The 17,500-nt window shown below is 45.9% G+C and overlaps 1 protein-coding gene across 1 annotated transcript in view; it reads left to right on the forward strand.

Annotated features, from left to right (window-relative positions):
- The first annotated feature begins 1,116 nt into the window (after positions 1 to 1,116).
- LOC146863790 (endonuclease domain-containing 1 protein-like) overlaps positions 1,117 to 17,500 on the forward strand; it is a 32,877-nt gene continuing 16,493 nt past the window's right edge. The window contains exon 1 of the mRNA XM_085628075.1: positions 1,117 to 1,299. The gene's annotated coding sequence lies outside the window, so the exon portion shown is untranslated. The remainder of the gene's footprint in view (positions 1,300 to 17,500) is intronic.

Below are 17,500 nucleotides of genomic sequence, written 5' to 3' on the forward strand. Positions count from 1 at the left end.
GAGTAGTGTGTATGTTGTGTGTAAGAGGGGATGAACTAGAGTTGTGAGTGTTTGTCTTAGATTTGTTTACTGCAAGAGGTAATATGTGTGCTACAGTGGGGTATAAGTGTTGTATAGTTGTCTCATTGTGGTCAAAAGAAGAGGAGGGTGTTGTTTGGAGAAATGATGGAAAGCTGAGTATAGGTTTGTCAGTGACAAAAAGGGGTCTGTTAGGTATAATTAGAGCGGGGATTGTGTGTCTGGTTGGGATATAGTTCAGTGAGGTGTGGAATAGGGTTGTGTTAGTCATGAGTGGATTGAGTAGTGGTATAGGATAGAGTTGTGTACAGTTTGTAGATAATGGTGCAAATGTGTGGTTTTGTAGTGGGTGCTAACACATAGAATTTCGTATAAGTTTTTTTGTAGTAATTGAGTAGAGTACATGTGCTGTGAGTATGTTACTCTGGTTGTGGATGTGGGTGGTGTAAGATGTGTGCTGATGCCTGTATATGTGGGCACCATTTCTGGCCTAGTTCTGACCAGTCTTGAACAGGCTCAAACAGGCACTCACCCTTGTCTTCTGCACTCTTAGCCTCGACGTCCGGGCTGAGATGCCCTAAGCCCTGGCCTTATATAGCCCAGGTAACCAGGTGACCCCTTCAGCCAATGGGAACCCTAACCAATTACAACACTAGCCCTAAATGATCAATAACTATTTGTCCGTATTAGAAACCTTTTGGTGACCAGATCATTCGCAGAGTTCTCAGATTACTTTTGACAAGATGTTTATGTGTTGTATCGAGCATCAGTATTTTCTATGCAAAGTGTTAATCATAAAAACGGAGAACATGTACCAATATATTTATATATAAAAACTATAATGATATTTAAACACTTTGAGTATTTATAATTTTTATTTCATATCAAGTCTCTTAACTAAATATTGTATGGGACATTGTGTGTTACAGAGGGCTTGGTTTGTCTTGTATAAAGTAAAAACAGAGCGAATTGTGGTCAACTGAAACATGCTTCATAATAACAAGTGCCTCTGACAACCAAGGGGCCCTGACAAGTCAACATCCTGTGTCTTTCTAAGTACTTTTACCATAAATAAAAACCCACTAACTTCTCTCTTTCACTTGCTGTCACAGAAGTTTTCTAATTGCCATCCTTCCTGTTGAGAAGCAGGGTTTGGTTACTGATTGAACCCTGATAAGCAGCAGGAACTAGAGGTGTATAAGTACCACGGACGGTGCCAATGCAAAGGTTGTATGCGAATTTCTGCCCTTGAGAAGAGGTCGGAGGCTGCACAAGGTTTGGGTGAGTATCACTCTCTGTGTTACAAGAAGGAGATTACTAGTGCCTAGTGATGTGACCTGTGATGCATGCTATCTATGTTTAACACTCCTTTCCTGACTCGCTTACTCACTCACTCACTCACTCACTCATTCCCTGACTCACTCACACACACACACATTCACTCACTCACTCACTTTAGAAACACACAGAAGGGTTATAATTCCATTCATTGTGTAGAGAAACAGGGCTGGGTTACTCATTGAACCCAATAATCATCAGGAACTAGAGATGCAAAAGTGTCGTGGATAGTGCCATGGCAAATGTTGTATGTGAATTTTTGTTCTTGAGAAGAGGTCGGAGTCTGCACAAGGTTTGGGTGAGTATCACTCTATGTAATACGAGAACTATATAACTAGTCCCTAGTGATCTTTGACCTGTGATTTTTCCTATTTAATTTTAAGACTTACTTGGACACGCGTTCACTCACTCACTCACTGATAAAACTAGGAGGAGAATCTTGATTTGAAAGTCACACCATAGTACAGCAATATCTCTTAACCTTTCACCAATGCTATATTGTGATATCCATCACAATCCCAGGGTGCATTGAATTTAAGGATTTAATGCTGCTGTGTAATTTCAAATGTATGCTTTTGACTGCCCACTACCAATACAATTGTGGAATAGTTGATTAACACACGTTTGATAGAGGTTGGGAAAATGGGCCCTAACTTTATCTTTGCAAAAAACTTTGCAAAGTGGTATTTCCATAAAAACATTCATAATTCTAATTGTCAAAACATATTTGGACCTTGAGGCGGTTGTTTATTAGCTCCCTCCCACCTTTATTATCAAGGTGGATAAGAAAAACTAGGGGCAGATTTATCATGCCTGCTGCGCTGCGTCAAATGGAGAGGACAGGAGTGCGCCGTATTTGCCATAATATGGCTCATTCCTGCTCTCATAAATAAGCCCCTATGTGCTGCCTACCATCAATGCAGCCTCCCCTGCAGCTTAGTGTAAGGGTGGTTGTGTTGCATATCGGATTGTTTAGGTGTATGAAGGGACACCTTCTTGCACAAAAACAAACCTTGAAAGCTCTTTCCTCTTTCCAAGTGCCTGCAGAATGCAGAACACTTAGAAGAAACAACTAGGAGAAATAAAGATATTTCTCCTTCTTGAACGTTCCCTGAGAAGACATGGCTTTTTGATGCATTCCAAAGTTTGCCAGTCTTGGCACATCTGGTAATGCACCAAAATCCATGGGCGAATGTGTGGTAACGCCCACGTTCCACCCATGGAACACCTTCCAAGGGAAGAGTAATATAAGGCAGCGACTCACACTGCCTTGCGTTACTCCTGATTTACCAAGCAACACAGGGCCATGCTAGGTGACCTTGTGTTGCTGGGTGAATCTGACTTAAGGATTGCGTTGTCCTTGCAACACACGACGTGAGGAAAGGGCAACGCAATACTATGATAACTCTAGTCCTAGGTATTCTGACACACAGCCATCCTGTGGTATATCCCTTGTCTCATGGCTTCCTGCTATCTCTTTCTGATTGCCTCTGTTTGTTGAATTACGTCCTGTATCTGTTATCTGCCTTCTGTGCTTGTCTTTCTAATTTCCTTATTTAGTCCCAATGGCGTCCGGGTCTCTTTGTTTTATTGCCTCTCTTACCCACTTTCTGACTATCTGAATCTGTCCTCTCTTTTGATTATCTCCCACTTTCTTTTTTTAACTTCTGCCCCGCTCTCCTTTCTACCTGCATCCCTTTTCCGGATTGGATTCTGTATCCACAGGCTCTTGATAATTGCCTCTGTCTCTTACTCTTTGCCTTGCCTCTTGCCCCTGTCTTCATTTATGTGCTGTTTCCTGACACTCACTTTCACTACTGGTCTGTCCACCTGATGGCCTCCTGAATTCTCACCCTCTTTGCCTAATTGCCTTACTTTCTTACTGACTCGGTCTGTGTGCATCACAGTCCTGATATCCTCTTTCCGAGTAACTATTGGCTTATCGATCAGTTTCTCTCCTGAGTTCCCGCCCTCTGAGTGCCTTCTCCTTCCCCTTTTATGAAAGAACCCCAAGACAGGCCTTCTATAGCTCTGCCTCTAGAATCTTGGGTAATGCTCCCATCAGGTCTCCCGACCCACTTGGTAGTGGAAAGGCTTCTGAGACTCGCCCCTTCAGAAACATGATGCCTATACATGGTACGATCCATGATCCTTGAACTCTCCAACTCCAGGAAACCTTCCCACCTCCCTGAGCTAGAGCCCAGCGCAGAGCTCCAGGGCTCTCTAGGGAGGTTCACGCTCTACAAATACCACATACACTTGCACACATGCGCAACTGCCTCCTGAGTCCCGCCACTTCTTTTCTGATTATCTCCTCTTGTCTCTCAAGATTCCCTCTGGAGTCCTCTCTCTCTCGGTCCACCTCCTCTCCTTGACTCTGATGGCCTCCTGACCCTCTATTCCCTCATGAGGGTTGTTCCTCTCTTTATGATTGCCTCTTGCTGTCTCTTTACTGACTTTCTCTTGAGTAATGTGTGTCTGTTACATTTTCTCTCTCTCTATTTGTTACATTTACTCACTTTGTTTATTACATTGTATCTCTCTGTTACATTGTCTCTTTCTGTTTGTTACATTGTCTCTATCTCTATTTGTTACATTTACTCTCTCTAGTTTTTTACATTGTCTCTCTCTCTCTCTCTCTCCCTCTCTCGCTCTCTCTGTTACATTGCTTCTTTCTGTTTGTTACATTGTCTCTGTCTGTGACCTTGTCTCTCTCTGGTTCTTGCATTGCCTCTCCCTCTTTGCTCCCTGAGTCCTCTCACTCTTTGTCTGATTGTCTTCTTCTGATGAACTTTGTTCCCTCTGTTCATGATTATCCCCCAATTTTTGTTTCTTTTCTTTCAACTGGCTCTTGACATCATGTTTATTCTATTTGCATTTTGATACACTCCTTAGTAGCTGTGTATTTAATTGAATCTCTTTCTCCCCCTTGGCAATTCTGAGTGATCAGGAGGGGAAGAGAAGCTCCTGGATTTGCTCTTAAGTCCAAATAACCAGAGATAAAAGAATCCGTGTTGATGAGGGACAGAGGATCTGATCTGAAGGAGTCTCTCGGCACAAATATGATTAAAGAAAAGATGCTCGAGGCTGCAGGTTATCCGATAAGCGACCAGTCACCGCACTAACTGAGGAGAATGTTGTTGCATCCCTGGTGGTTCTTGAATCATTGAGGGCATACTTCGCATCTACAGGGGTGTCCGTACATCATGAGGGTGGTATTGTACTGAATGATGTGTTTTCCTGCAGTTGTTCTCTGTGGCAGGGGTCAGAGGGGGGCATTTTTACCTGCAGGCCAAACCTAGATGAGGGTTAGGTGTTTTTAGGGTTGTCCCTGCTAATGAATCACTGATCGCAGTGTGTGTCTGTGGGTTCTTTGATTCCTTGCCTAGCCCGTGTTCATTGTGTAAGTTAGTCTATCTGCTTGGGGTCTTGGTAGTTCTTATGCTGTATGGGACACACCTGCTCTATCCTAGGTGTTAGTGGAGAGACCTTGTGTGGGTCAGTGTGTAGGGTGGGTGGTATTGACTGGATTGTTAGGAGTGCTTACAAGTGTTCGAATGACTGCTGCTGGGCTGGTGATCTGTGTTATTCTAGATTAAGTGTTGAAATGTGTGTCGAGCTCCCGCAGTGGTTGTGATGTATTCAGGGCGGCATCATCCTGGTAATCTAACTCACCCATACCTCCTGTTCCCTTGTACATGTGTCATTATCTTGTTATCCTGAGTCTTCCTTCTCAATGACATGTGGGTGTCCCAACATTTATTTATGAATGAAGAAGAAGGTGTTGGGGTGCTTTGCAGTGAAACAGCGCTGAGCTCCACAGTTATAGTTTGAGTCATTCAGGCCATCACTAGTTTGGGAATTGCTGGAAGAGATGGTCTTTGAACTGTTCCTTGAAAGCAGGGTTCATTTTCTTAGAATAGAGGGAAGAGAGTTCCAAGTGTGGCAATGACCCTGAGAAAGATTTGATTGAGTGTGATAGAGATTTTGAACTTGGGGGCTTCTAGGAGCAATGTGTCTCTGCCTCTCAGTACTCTCCATCCTCTAGAGTAAGGAGGTCTGCTTTGTATGGTGGTTTCATTATATGTGAACTTGTGAACTAGACAATATATCTCAAAATCAGTTCTTGCTGGGGTTGGGGTCCAGAGTAGGTCAGAAATTATGAGGGTGATATGATAATACTTGCTGGCACTGTGTACAAGCCTGACCTCCAAATGGGAGACAGCTTTGATTGGGGTTAGGGCCAAAGGGGTGCACAATAACATTGACCCTGTGCAGCGCTCCTCTGCCTTCTGGCCAGGTTTGCACTATGGAAACACCACATACATACATCTATACTCACATAATGAGTGCTGTTTGCAAAGTCCAGTTTACATAGGACTAGTAAGTGTACAGCTGTTTTGAGATGGTCAGGAGGAACCTGGCAGCACATTTTTTTCAGAGCATGTCTATGAAAGCCACTTTGATGATGTGCGAGAGAAGTGTGAAAGCTTAATCTAGAGATAACCCCAGGATTTAGCAGATCTAGTGGGTGGGGAGAAGAAGCCCTTATGATAAGGCAATTCCAGTACTGATTAGACAAGCTTTCTCTTGAGGGATGCTGATATGAAGAGAAATGCAGTTTTCTCTGGATTTAGGTATAGGATGTGGACCCCCATCCATGATCACAGTTGGGAAAGACAGTTTCTTAGGTTTACGATGTCTTCTATTTCTGAGGGGTTTGTAGGTACTGTTGGGTGTTGTGAACATATTGATGCATGGTGAAGTCAGAAGTTTCAAGAATTAAATCTAATCACTCCAGGGACAATTCACAGAACTAACTTAAGACAAAATCCTAAACTTACTACATTTGGTATTCACAGAAGTTAGGATTTCGTCTTAAGTTTGTCATAAGAAAAACTTGACAAAATCCTAACTTCTGTGAATCGGGCCCTCCATGTTGGTTAGCAGGCCTTCCTTGATGATTAAGGCACACCGTTAGTTGGTCATGGTGTTTCCAATTAGTTTTTCCCAGTTAAGGCAGGGAGGAGACTGGCCAGAAGATAACTTGTTGGGCGTTGTCTATAACGGCATTTTGAATACTAGTTATTAGCGAGCCTGGATTCAATCCTCGGTTTAGGGAGCTTTGGTAGAGATACTAGGGTGTCCATCGCAGAGTGAAGCACATTATGAAGGAAATTGTGGTGAACACCTGCAAAGTCGTTACTTTGCGACTTTTCCAAACCCTTTAACATAACGTCTCCACTCTAGCTGCCCTCCCAAATTTACATCTAGGAATCATAAGTGTAACTGGTGCAAGTGCTCTGGTCTGGTCCAGATACCCAAACACCACTTTCGGTTGGTGTAGGGCGACAAATTTAGGCCGGTGCATGGCGAGCGATCGAACTAATATCTTAAAAGCTGCAGAAGTTGCATATCCTGACATACATCTGACACTTAACTCTATTTAGGAAAATGAACTCTGCACAAATTGTCGTCTCCTTCAGGAATTTAAATAATTTTATCTGAAACTGAATCAGGCGCTGTATACTTTGAATGCTTGCAGCACTTTATAAAACAGCCAATCACAATGCATGGGTGGAACAAACCTGGGTACCAACTAATGAGCAGATGCAGGATAGGTGTTACAAAGCGTGTGTTTCTAGTCCTGTAATTCTGTAGAAAACATATGTTTAGCAGACTGTGATGGATGCGGGGCATTGTGCCAGTAACGTCTGAGTACACTGGACACAAATGCGACCCAAAGGTAACGGTGCGCTTTGTATGAGCAGTAGATACCTTAAACAGGAACACATTCATTCACTTGGCACTACTGACTTTAATGGTTTACTTAAAAGCTTTTATTTCGCAACTTTGTATCTGTACCTTATAGCATATATGTATATGGTTCAATTAATTGAGGACATCTGAAGCAGCCTGCTGGGGCCTCACTGCTTACACTACAGCTGACAGGTTTCCCAAAGGCTCATATCCACATTTTTTTAGAGGTCCATCCTTTTGTGCTATGCTATATGGCTGTGTACAATACCCGCTGCCTCCTCTTGGACGTGATCAACACGTCAATGGTTTGACCTGAAAACAGGTTGAACAATGTGTGCTGTGAAGCAAAGGAGACAGTAGCTTGACTTTAGATACTTGGCCAATGAAGGCATGCTCTGAGCAAGTGAGGGGGACGACCAGAGGATGAAGAGTGTGATTAGTGGTGAATAAAGCAAATTAATAAACCAAAAGGTAACCATTTCTGTAGGTGGTCTCTGTAATTAATTGATCAACGCCACATGCTTCAAGGTTTACAATAAAATCCTCAATAAAATCTCTAAAAAATGAATCCTTGAAATCATTAATATGGTGGTTAAAGGCACCAAGCATCAGTGAAATGAGAACATATATATATATATTACCTACTAGCAGTCGCCAGTAGGTAGTTATAGGTAGGACCTTGTGTTTTTTATTCAAAAAAAGTTGTTTCTTTTGCCTATATCTTTGGCACAGTTCTAAGAATCTTCGTGAAATTTTGAAAACTAATGGGGTGGTCAGGTCAGCTGCTGTGTTGAAAGTTTCGGGGTGATTTGTCAATTGGGGGCAGAAAAAAAGGGGGGTCCCAAAACGTGTTTTCTCCATGTTAATTTAAATAGGAAACATTAGACACGGCTACAGCCTGAACTGCTGAACGGAATTACTCCAAATTTGGCAAAAAGGTAGCTTTTGGTGCAGAAAGCACTCTTTCTGTTAAATGGTGTTTACTAGTTGCTGAGAAATGTAAATATTTCTCAGATATACAAATATGGCTGTGGAGGATCCGCAAATCCTCCCTATCTAGTGACTGCAATCTGATTGACTTCTAACAGTTCCAACCAGGAAGTGTTGGCAGCCATCTTGTGACTTGGTTGAACCGAGTCACAAGAAAAAAGGTTAAAAAGCGATAGAAAAACAAGAAAGGAAGACAGGGCTGAAACACTCTGACCCCCTAGGCCTGCTCAGGGGTTCCCTACCCAAAAAACATCAATAAAAACAACCTTTCACTGTGTGAATCCGGTAAAAAATTAAAAATAAATCAAAGCTTGGTCTCCAGCGCTTCATTCCTTTTAAGCCCCCAGATGGGCCAGGTCCTGGGGGTAAGATACGCGGGGCCCCCGCCACCTCCCCGGGGCTAGGTTCATGAAATGTGGGGGGGACACACGCCCTCCCAGCACCTGGGACTGCCACTTCCCTGGGGCTTTTTTGTTAAAAAAAAAAAAAGCGGGGGTGGTCTCTTGCCCCCTCATCCAGCCCAGGAGACTGCCACCTCCCCTGGACTTTATTTTTTTAGAAATCCGTGGGGGGCTCCTGCCACCCCCACGCAGCCCCGGGGAGGACCACCTCCCTGGGGCATACATTAAGTGAATGCTGAGGTCTGTTGTGAACCCCCCGCCACGGGGACCACCACCTCTACATGTAGATGGGAGGGGGGACGTGCGGCCTCCCCTCCTGGAGCCCTCCATGACCCTGGTGACAGCCACCTCCCCAGAACTAGCTCCTGCAATGTCCTGTGGTGTCCACCGCTGGGACATTGCGGTTTACTATGGCATGATGGGAGCACTGCTCCCGCCATGCCATAGTAAATTCTGCTTCGCTTCATGGAAGCAAGAGCAGAAAAGATGCTCTCGCTTCCATGAAGCAAAACAGAATTGCTTTTGGGCTGGCAGGTACTGCAGGGGCATTGGGGCTCCCCCGTGGTCCCCAACCTTGTAGCCAAGCCCCGGGGGACGGGGTCCAAGGGCCGAAAATGGCCTAGGAGAGGGGGGCCACGCGGCCCTCCTCCCTTTTCAATGTAATTTAAAAAAAAATGAGCCAGGCCTCAAAGGGTGAAAGGGAAGGGGGGGGGTCACACAGTCCCCGTCCTAAAATACAAAAACCGAAGCCGGCAACTCGCCGGAGAGCCTGCCCCCTTCTCCACTACTCTTCAAATGCGGCTCCAGGTGCGCTCTTAGTTGGGGACTGAAGTCCCCGTCGCTGCTGAGGGTCCTTAGGGGCCATCTAGCCCTCCAGGTACCTCCAGCAAGCCCCACAAAGTGGGATTGCTGAGAGGTAGTCGAAGGCCATGCCCCTTTTTACAACCCTATGCAAATCCGCCCCTTGGTGGACTGCTGGTGGGGGGATGAGGTTCCTTTGTGTCCTGAGGGCCTCAAGTGGCCTTCATCCTGTTCTAATATATATATATTGATAATCTGTGAATCACAGCCTGCAAGACAAAAAGCAAGATAAGATTGTGCGTCATGCGCCCATCAAAGAGGAGAGAGAGAGAAAGAGTGAGAGAGAGAGAAAGAGAGAGAGGAAGAGAGAATGAGAGAAAGAGTGAGGGAGAGAGGAAGAGAGAGAGAAAGAGTGTGAGAGAGAGAAAGAGAAAGAGAGAAAGAGTGCGTGAGAGAGAAAGGAAGAGATGGAGAGGGAGGGTGAATGCTGGCACTGCGGATAAAACCCTCACAGCTTACCTTTCCGCCACAGGTGTGTCTGCAACCACATGCCGGGAAATACTGCAGCCCTCAAGCTCACTCATCTGAAACATAGTATAGAATCAGTAATGGCAGAGTACATACAACTGCATACGTGTTTATCGCTGTCCCGCCCCTGCGCACCCAGGCTGATGCACCCCATCCACTCCCGCCACCCAAAGTTGTCTGCCTGCCCCTGTGCACCCAGTTTGCTGCACACCATCCACTCCCACCGCCTAGAGGTGTCTGCCCGCCCCTGAGCACCCAGACTGCAGCACACAATCCACTCCCACCGCCCAGAGGTGTCTGCCCACCCCTGTGCACCCAGGCTGCTGCACACCATTTACTCCAACCGCCCAAAGGTGTCTACCCGCCCCTGCGCACCCAGGCTGCTGCACACCATCCACTCCCTCTGCCCAGAGGTGTCTGCACGTCCCTGCGCACCCAGGCTGCTGCACACCATCCACTCCCAATGCTCAGAGGTGACTGTTCGCCCCTGCGCACCCAGGCCTCACTGCTCACCTTTCTGCCACTGGTGTGTCTCCAACCACTTGCCGGGACATACTGCAGCCTTCAAACTCACTCATCTGAAACATAGTATAGATACGGTAATGGCAGAGCACATACAACTGCACACACCTTCATCGCTGTCCCACCTCTGTGCACCCAGGCTGCTGCACACCATCCACTCCCACCGCCCAGAGGTGTCTGCCTGCCCCTGCGCACCCAGGTCTCACTGCTCACCCTCCGCCACCTGCATGTAGAAAAGAGGGCCCACCACGTGCCGCTGCAAGCCCCGAGCCCAGGGCCCGCGGACAGGGCACCCTCCACATCATGCAGCCCCGCTGCGCAGGCCACCAGGTCTCACATTTGGTGCTGTGTCTTGATTTCACCATAGAGAGGACATACCAGCGCACCCGTCATCATTGCAGGCTGCACACCCGCTCAGCCCTTGCGGTGCCACTAACTCTGTGACCAGCGAGGCCATGCCATGTGGCGGTAGGTCCCTGCTGTCTGATGGCTCAGGCCTACACTGTGGTCCAATAGGGCACACAAAACCTGAGCTGGTCGGGCCGCCGGGACGGGGTATCATCATAGGCTGCACACCCGCTCAGCACTTACGGTGTCCCTAAAGTCACCGTCCCGTGGCGGTGTGCCTGTGCCAGCCGCAGTGCATCTGGTGCCATCAAGTCTGTGCCCCAAAAGTCATGGACCCTCTATGATTGGGTAATGTGGTGCGGACACCATCATGTCACCTCCGGGCCGGCGGAATGTGATGTCTCAGGCCCCTGGGCCCCCATGCCCACATGCACACCACACGAATACACCCCGAGAAAGGTCATAAATGGCATCGAGCACGCGCACCCAGACCTTTTTAATGGCAGGGTCATGTGTCCTGTGACGCATGTGCTTGATGGGTGAGGTGCGGGTGTAAACCAGCCGTGAGGGAGTTGCTGTGGTATACTGAAAACTAGACCTGTGACTAGCAGATCACTACAATGAAAACCTGGGCCTTGTAGCGTTGTCGTCCCTCCCTGTAAGCGTAAGCGGAGTGGGCTGGCCTGGCGTATGCCAGTCCTGCGTGAGGCTGTGAACAATGACTCCGGAGCTCTGGGCATGGTTCCGTCCTGGGCTGCATGAGAAATCAACTGATGTGGGTGTCCCTGTTGTAGTGCTGCCGCCACCCGGGTCACAAGCGCCAATGTGTCACCCTGTGACCCAAGTCCCACAACATGGCCAACATGGAAGGTAGGGGGAATTACTGACCCTATATTCAACCATACTTCCACACATGAAAGATCGTGGACATAACACGTCTGTGTGGATATGAATGTTTATTGCACGTTCAGTGGAGTGTTGCAGCTGTAGCAATACAGGGCCATGCAAAGCCCAAATTTCAGTTTTTGGCACATGGAGGGCAGCCAATTAGAGCCAAGTACGTGCTCGGGGGTTAGGCTCTGCCAACATACGACTTATGCAATCACTCCGCCAATCCCCAAGCACTTATAAATTTACTATACACTCTCCTTGCAGTACTCTAATGATCCAGTCTATACCCATATACTTATACAATGATCCAGACAAAGTTACATAACCGAAGTCTTCCCCACTGCCAGAGGTAACATGGTTGCGTATACAGTCCACAGCACAATGTAATGTGGTAGGGCCCAGGGGCATCATGCATAGATAATGAACACACCGACACAGTTAGATAGATAGTGGAACTGGGTACGGGCACGCTCGCCCCTTTTTATTACCAGGGTCACATGTCCAGTGACGTCTGTGCTGGATGTGTGTGGGGTGAGTGTAAGACAGCACTCAGGGAATGACTGGTGCTGGCAACAAGTACAACAGTAATCATCGGGTCTCACACAGAGATTCAATCATAAAGGGTCCATGACTTGTGCTGTACTAAAGTAGGGGCAACAAATGTGAAATAACACACAAAATGTTCTATCGTAAAAGGTCCATGACTAGCGGTGCACTGAGGTAGGAGCAGCAGATCTAAAATCATACACAAAAGATGCTATTGTTAAGGGTCCATGAATTGTGGTGCACTGAGGTAGGAGGCAGCATTTCTGAAATCATACACAAAAGATTCTATCATAAAGGGTCCATGAGTTGTGGTGCACTGAGGTAGGGGCATCAGAAGCATTCAGCGTGTGCACAGCCAGCGATGATGCGTGGTGCGGGCGGGCCACACTGGGAGCAATGTCTAACTATGTGCAGGCAAAAGTGGACCACCGGGCCTGTGCACTAATGTTGTCGCAAACTTCTCAGGCAGTGTGCATGATTCCTACATCTTTCGCAAGCATCCTAGCCCTAGTCCCCAGACCAGTCCGCCGCCCAGCAATGATTGCCCGACCCTGCGCACCCAGACCTCAATGCTCACCAGCTGCCACCGGCGTGTCTCCAAGAGGGCACACCACATGCCGGAACAACCTCCTTAGCCGTCGCTGGATTCCGCGGAACAGGTCCCCAGTGCATTCTGCTGCACCGCGCTGAGGAGTCATCTCTGTGTGGCGTACACGCAGTCCAGCTGAGCTCACAATTCAGATCGCGTCTTGATTGCCCGGATAGTGTATCGGGGCCTATGCAGCTCTGGTGGCACTAACTCAGTGGAACTCAAGTCATGTGAGAGAATGAAAAGGGCCTCCAGCACATGCGCCTGGCCCCTTTTATTGGCAGGGTGACATGTCCTGTGACGCCTATGCTGTATGGGTGTGGTGTGGGTGTAAACCAGCTGTGAGGAAGTGGCAGTGGCATGCTGACAACTAGACCTGTGATCAGCAGATCACTACAGGGAAGACCTGGGACATGTAGCGTTGTTGTTCCTTCCCTGTAAGCATAAGCGGAGTGGGCTGGCTGAAACACGCATCCTTCACAACTTCACCAATATGGTGGACTGAATCCGCGCACCCACCGAGACAGGTACACGATGGGTGCGTGACTCCACGTTTTTCTACAAAAAAAAAATATATATTTTAGTATTTAATAGAAAAGAAGACATATATATTTTTAATAATAAACACAAATAATTACAAAAACTATTTTTAGGATATTAAAGTTACAAAATATCACTAAGAAAAAATTCAAAATTACTGAAAAAACCATAGGTTTAATGAACATTATAATTAGAGATTAGCATTTAAAAAACCTTTCAAATTCACAAAAAAAATCATAGGGTTCAGGGACGTTATAGTTAGAAATTAGCATTTAAAAACCTTCGAAATCACACAAAAAAAACGTAGGTTTCAGGGACGTTATAGTTGGTTGGACATTTCACTTGTACAAAACCAGAGAAATTCGGCCGTTATAGTTAGTAGAGCTAACTATAACTCGCGCCCCCGCAATGCACTGCTGATGACATCACATATTACATCACTCATGACATGGTCAGTGACATCACTGATGACATCACTGATGACATCACTCATGACATCTCAAATGACATCACTGATGACATCATGCATGTGATAATTTTATGCATCTCCTCACACTCTAATATAAGCTTTGATACACCCACTCTAAAATACAGACTACCATTTTTGAAACCATAGAAAAACCAATAGCAGTTAACTACATACCCACTGACTGATTCCTAGGTATACACACACATCCATTAATTCACCCATACAGCCACCCATACATGCAGTCACTCATCAATACAGCACTATCATATGCACTCATGCACCTATACAGACACTCACACACTGCCACTCATCCACAGAGTTATTCACACACCTAGTCAGTCATGTAAAGAATCAATAACACTGCCATTTACGCTCCTATACAGTTATACATTCACTACCTCACCTATTCATACAGATACTAACATATACTTACTCTCTTATACAATCACTGACACAAGCACACACTCATTCATACAGCCACTCTCACAATCACTCACTCTCACATACAGCCATTTATATACTCCAACACTCACACATACTGCCTTTCACATATGTAGTTACTCACACATATACCACTGAGACATCCATTAACTCACCAACACACCCATACACATACTCAGACACCCATACAGCTATTTCCACATGCTATCTTGAACCCATACACTCAGTGAAACACCCACTCACACATCTATGCACAAACTCACACACCCCCCACCCGCCCACACAAACACTCAGGCACCCATACAGATACTCGTGCAACCAATGAATAACCCATATAGACACTCATGTAGGTACTCACCAACCCATGCAGCAGCTTACACAACAACAGACAGACTGATACAGATATTCACACAGTTTAGTTATTAACCCATGCATTCAGTAAGACACATGTAATCACTCACTTATACAGTCAGTCACACACCTATTAAATCCTCCACCCAGACACTTATACACCCACTCATTCTTCAGTACACCTTGGCATATATATAAAACATATTTATACTTTATAGAAACACACAGTCACTGGATGATGTCATCAGTGATGTCATTTGAGATGTCATGAGTGATGTCACTGACCATGTCATGAGTGATGTAATATGTGATGTCATCAGCAGTGCATTGCGGGGGCGCGAGTTATAGTTAGCTCTACTATATATATATACAACAACGACTTGTGGGGCCACTGGGCTTGGTATCGTTCTGAGCCCCTAATGTGAAAACAGCAGTAAAAGCAGCGAAAATTGCAAATTGACTGTGCGGATGTCTTCTGAGGCCCACTAGAGGGCTTAGCAAAACAAAAAGAAAAATGAATTAAAATAATGGCATGGAGCAGTACCCACTTGAGGGTAAGAATCTTATCACAAGCACCACAAGTCCCAGCATGCTATGTACTGTATTACTCGCTTGTGAGGCCCACTGGAGGGCAGTATAACTAATTAATAAAGCATGCGCAGGTGCTTGTGACTGAGCTGCCAGTCTCATTCAAACCTGTGAACAAGGAGCGAGGGGAGCTCCAAAACGCGTCAGGGAAAGGCTAATAATCAGACTGCGGATGCCAGTTGCTTTGAATCTAAAGGAAATAAATGGTTTGTGAAAAATCTACTGCTGGGGAGTGCATCTTCAGCTTAAGGGCAATTCTCCAATTGGAACATATATATTTATGTTGTGCCTTTGAAGTCAGGGTGATGTGAAAGAAGAGTCTTTGAAATGCACTAAAGTCCTTTCTTCACAGCCATGGCTCCAGACTATCTGTTGGTGGTAATCAGCCCTTTGTGTGGGAACAGGACTCTCCCCATTCAAGTGTAAGTGTCAGCTCCTCCCTCCCATCCTGCCCAGGATGAGCCATCAGAATGCAGATGGACACTCTTCCTGTGTTTGTGGCTGTCTAGAGGGAATGCATAAAGTGAAGCTATCAACCACCCCAGATGTGTATTTTAGGTTTGTATGATGGAACCCCACATGCATTTACCCCACATGCCTTTACAACACAGACACTACCCGCCTGCGACGTTACAATACTATACTTTAGCATAGAAGTCATTACAATGACTTGCTTTAGGAGGCACTGGACTTTGGAACAGTATAAATCACTATTCCAACTCCAGTGTACGCAACAGTAGGGAAGGTGTTGGACTCAAAAATCCAACACCAGTCTAACAAGTTGTCCCCTACAGCAAGTTGTTGTAGCAGCTTGCGTGGTAAAGTAACACGTGGTAATGTCGCAGGCTGGGTAGTGATTTCATTGTAACGGCTGGTTATTGTAAAGACTGCGGGGTAAAGGATGTTTCCCGTATTGAAGACAGGCTGCAGAGAAATATCCAATTTCTAAAAGTGGCATTTCTAAAATAGCAAAGTTAAATCTAACTTTACTAGTATAGAGGATTTACCATTATCATTCAAAAGATATGAAACATGACAGAGAGAGCTACTCCTTCCTAATCAGGAATTACAGCTTAAAATTGTATTAAGGAATTCCCAATGTTAACCTATGTGAGGGGAGGAGCAGACCTCACAGCAGTGAAAAACGAGTTTGGGACTTTTCACTACCAGGACATTCAAAACTTAAAAGTGCATGTACTACCCTTTACTTACACAGCACTCGGATCTATGGGGTACCTAGGACCTACCTTAGGGGTGACTTATGTGTCAGAAAACAAGAGTGTAAGACTTGGTAAAGGGCTTTAAATGTCAAGTTGAAGTGGGAGTGAAATTGCACACACAGGCTCTGCAGTAGCAGGCCTGAGACATGTTTAAAGGGCTACTTGTGTGTGTGGCACAATCACTGCTTCAGGCCCACTACTGGCATTTAATTTACAGTCCCTAGGTATATGGTATACCACTTTACAAGGAACTTACATGTTAATTAAATATGACAATTGTGTACACACCAATGTTTAGGGGAGAGGCACATGCACTTTGGCACTGGTCAGCAGTGGTAAAGTCCTCATAGTCTTAAGGCCAACAAACAAATCAGCAAAAAGAGGAGGTAAGTAGTCAAAACGGCTGGGTGAAGACCACCCTAAGGCTGATAGGTCCAACACTGACTTTCCAGCTAATATCTTTGAATGCTGGGCTAGATACTCCGTGCCAGAGTTCTCACAGTTTTGCATTGCCCTTGCGTACGGCAAGGTATCGCAACAATAAAGTCAGATTTACCAAACAATGCAAGGCCACCTTGCGTTGCCCTGTGGTGCTTGGTGAATCTGGAGTAATGTAAGGCAGTGCAGGTCACTGCCTTGCGTTACTCAGCTTCAAGGAGGTGTTCCATGTGTGCAGCGTCAGTGCTCCCACGCAGCCACCCATGGAATTTCATGCATTCTTGGATTTACAGTGAGTGGTAAATATGTTTAATTCTACTCATTGTTTCCTCCTTCTACATGGCTGCATCGCGCAGCACACTTAGAAAGAGGAAAAGGACAAAAACAATCCTACCGGCCCCGCAGGCACCCTTGCACCACGGTGCAAGGCTGCATGTGTTGGTGCATGGCAGTACATTGTGCGCCGGCCCAAGAAGAGGACCGGACTGCTCCATATGCTTGTAAATATGTTGTATTCCTTCCCTCTCCCTTTCAAGCAGTGCAGTGCACCAAGGTGTATTGCTGTACTGCGTTGCGTAAAAGGTTGATAAATCTGGGCCTTTTTCTTTTGTACTGTAAGTTTGTGTCTCAATGGAAAAATCTAAGATTCGATGACGAAAACTTTAGGAAAATTGAGTATTATGCAGCGAGGCTGGTTGGGTTTCACTATGCAATACTCTCA

This window comes from Triturus cristatus, chromosome 2_1 (assembly GCF_964204655.1).
Source record: "Triturus cristatus chromosome 2_1, aTriCri1.1, whole genome shotgun sequence".
NCBI lineage: Eukaryota > Metazoa > Chordata > Amphibia > Caudata > Salamandridae > Triturus > Triturus cristatus.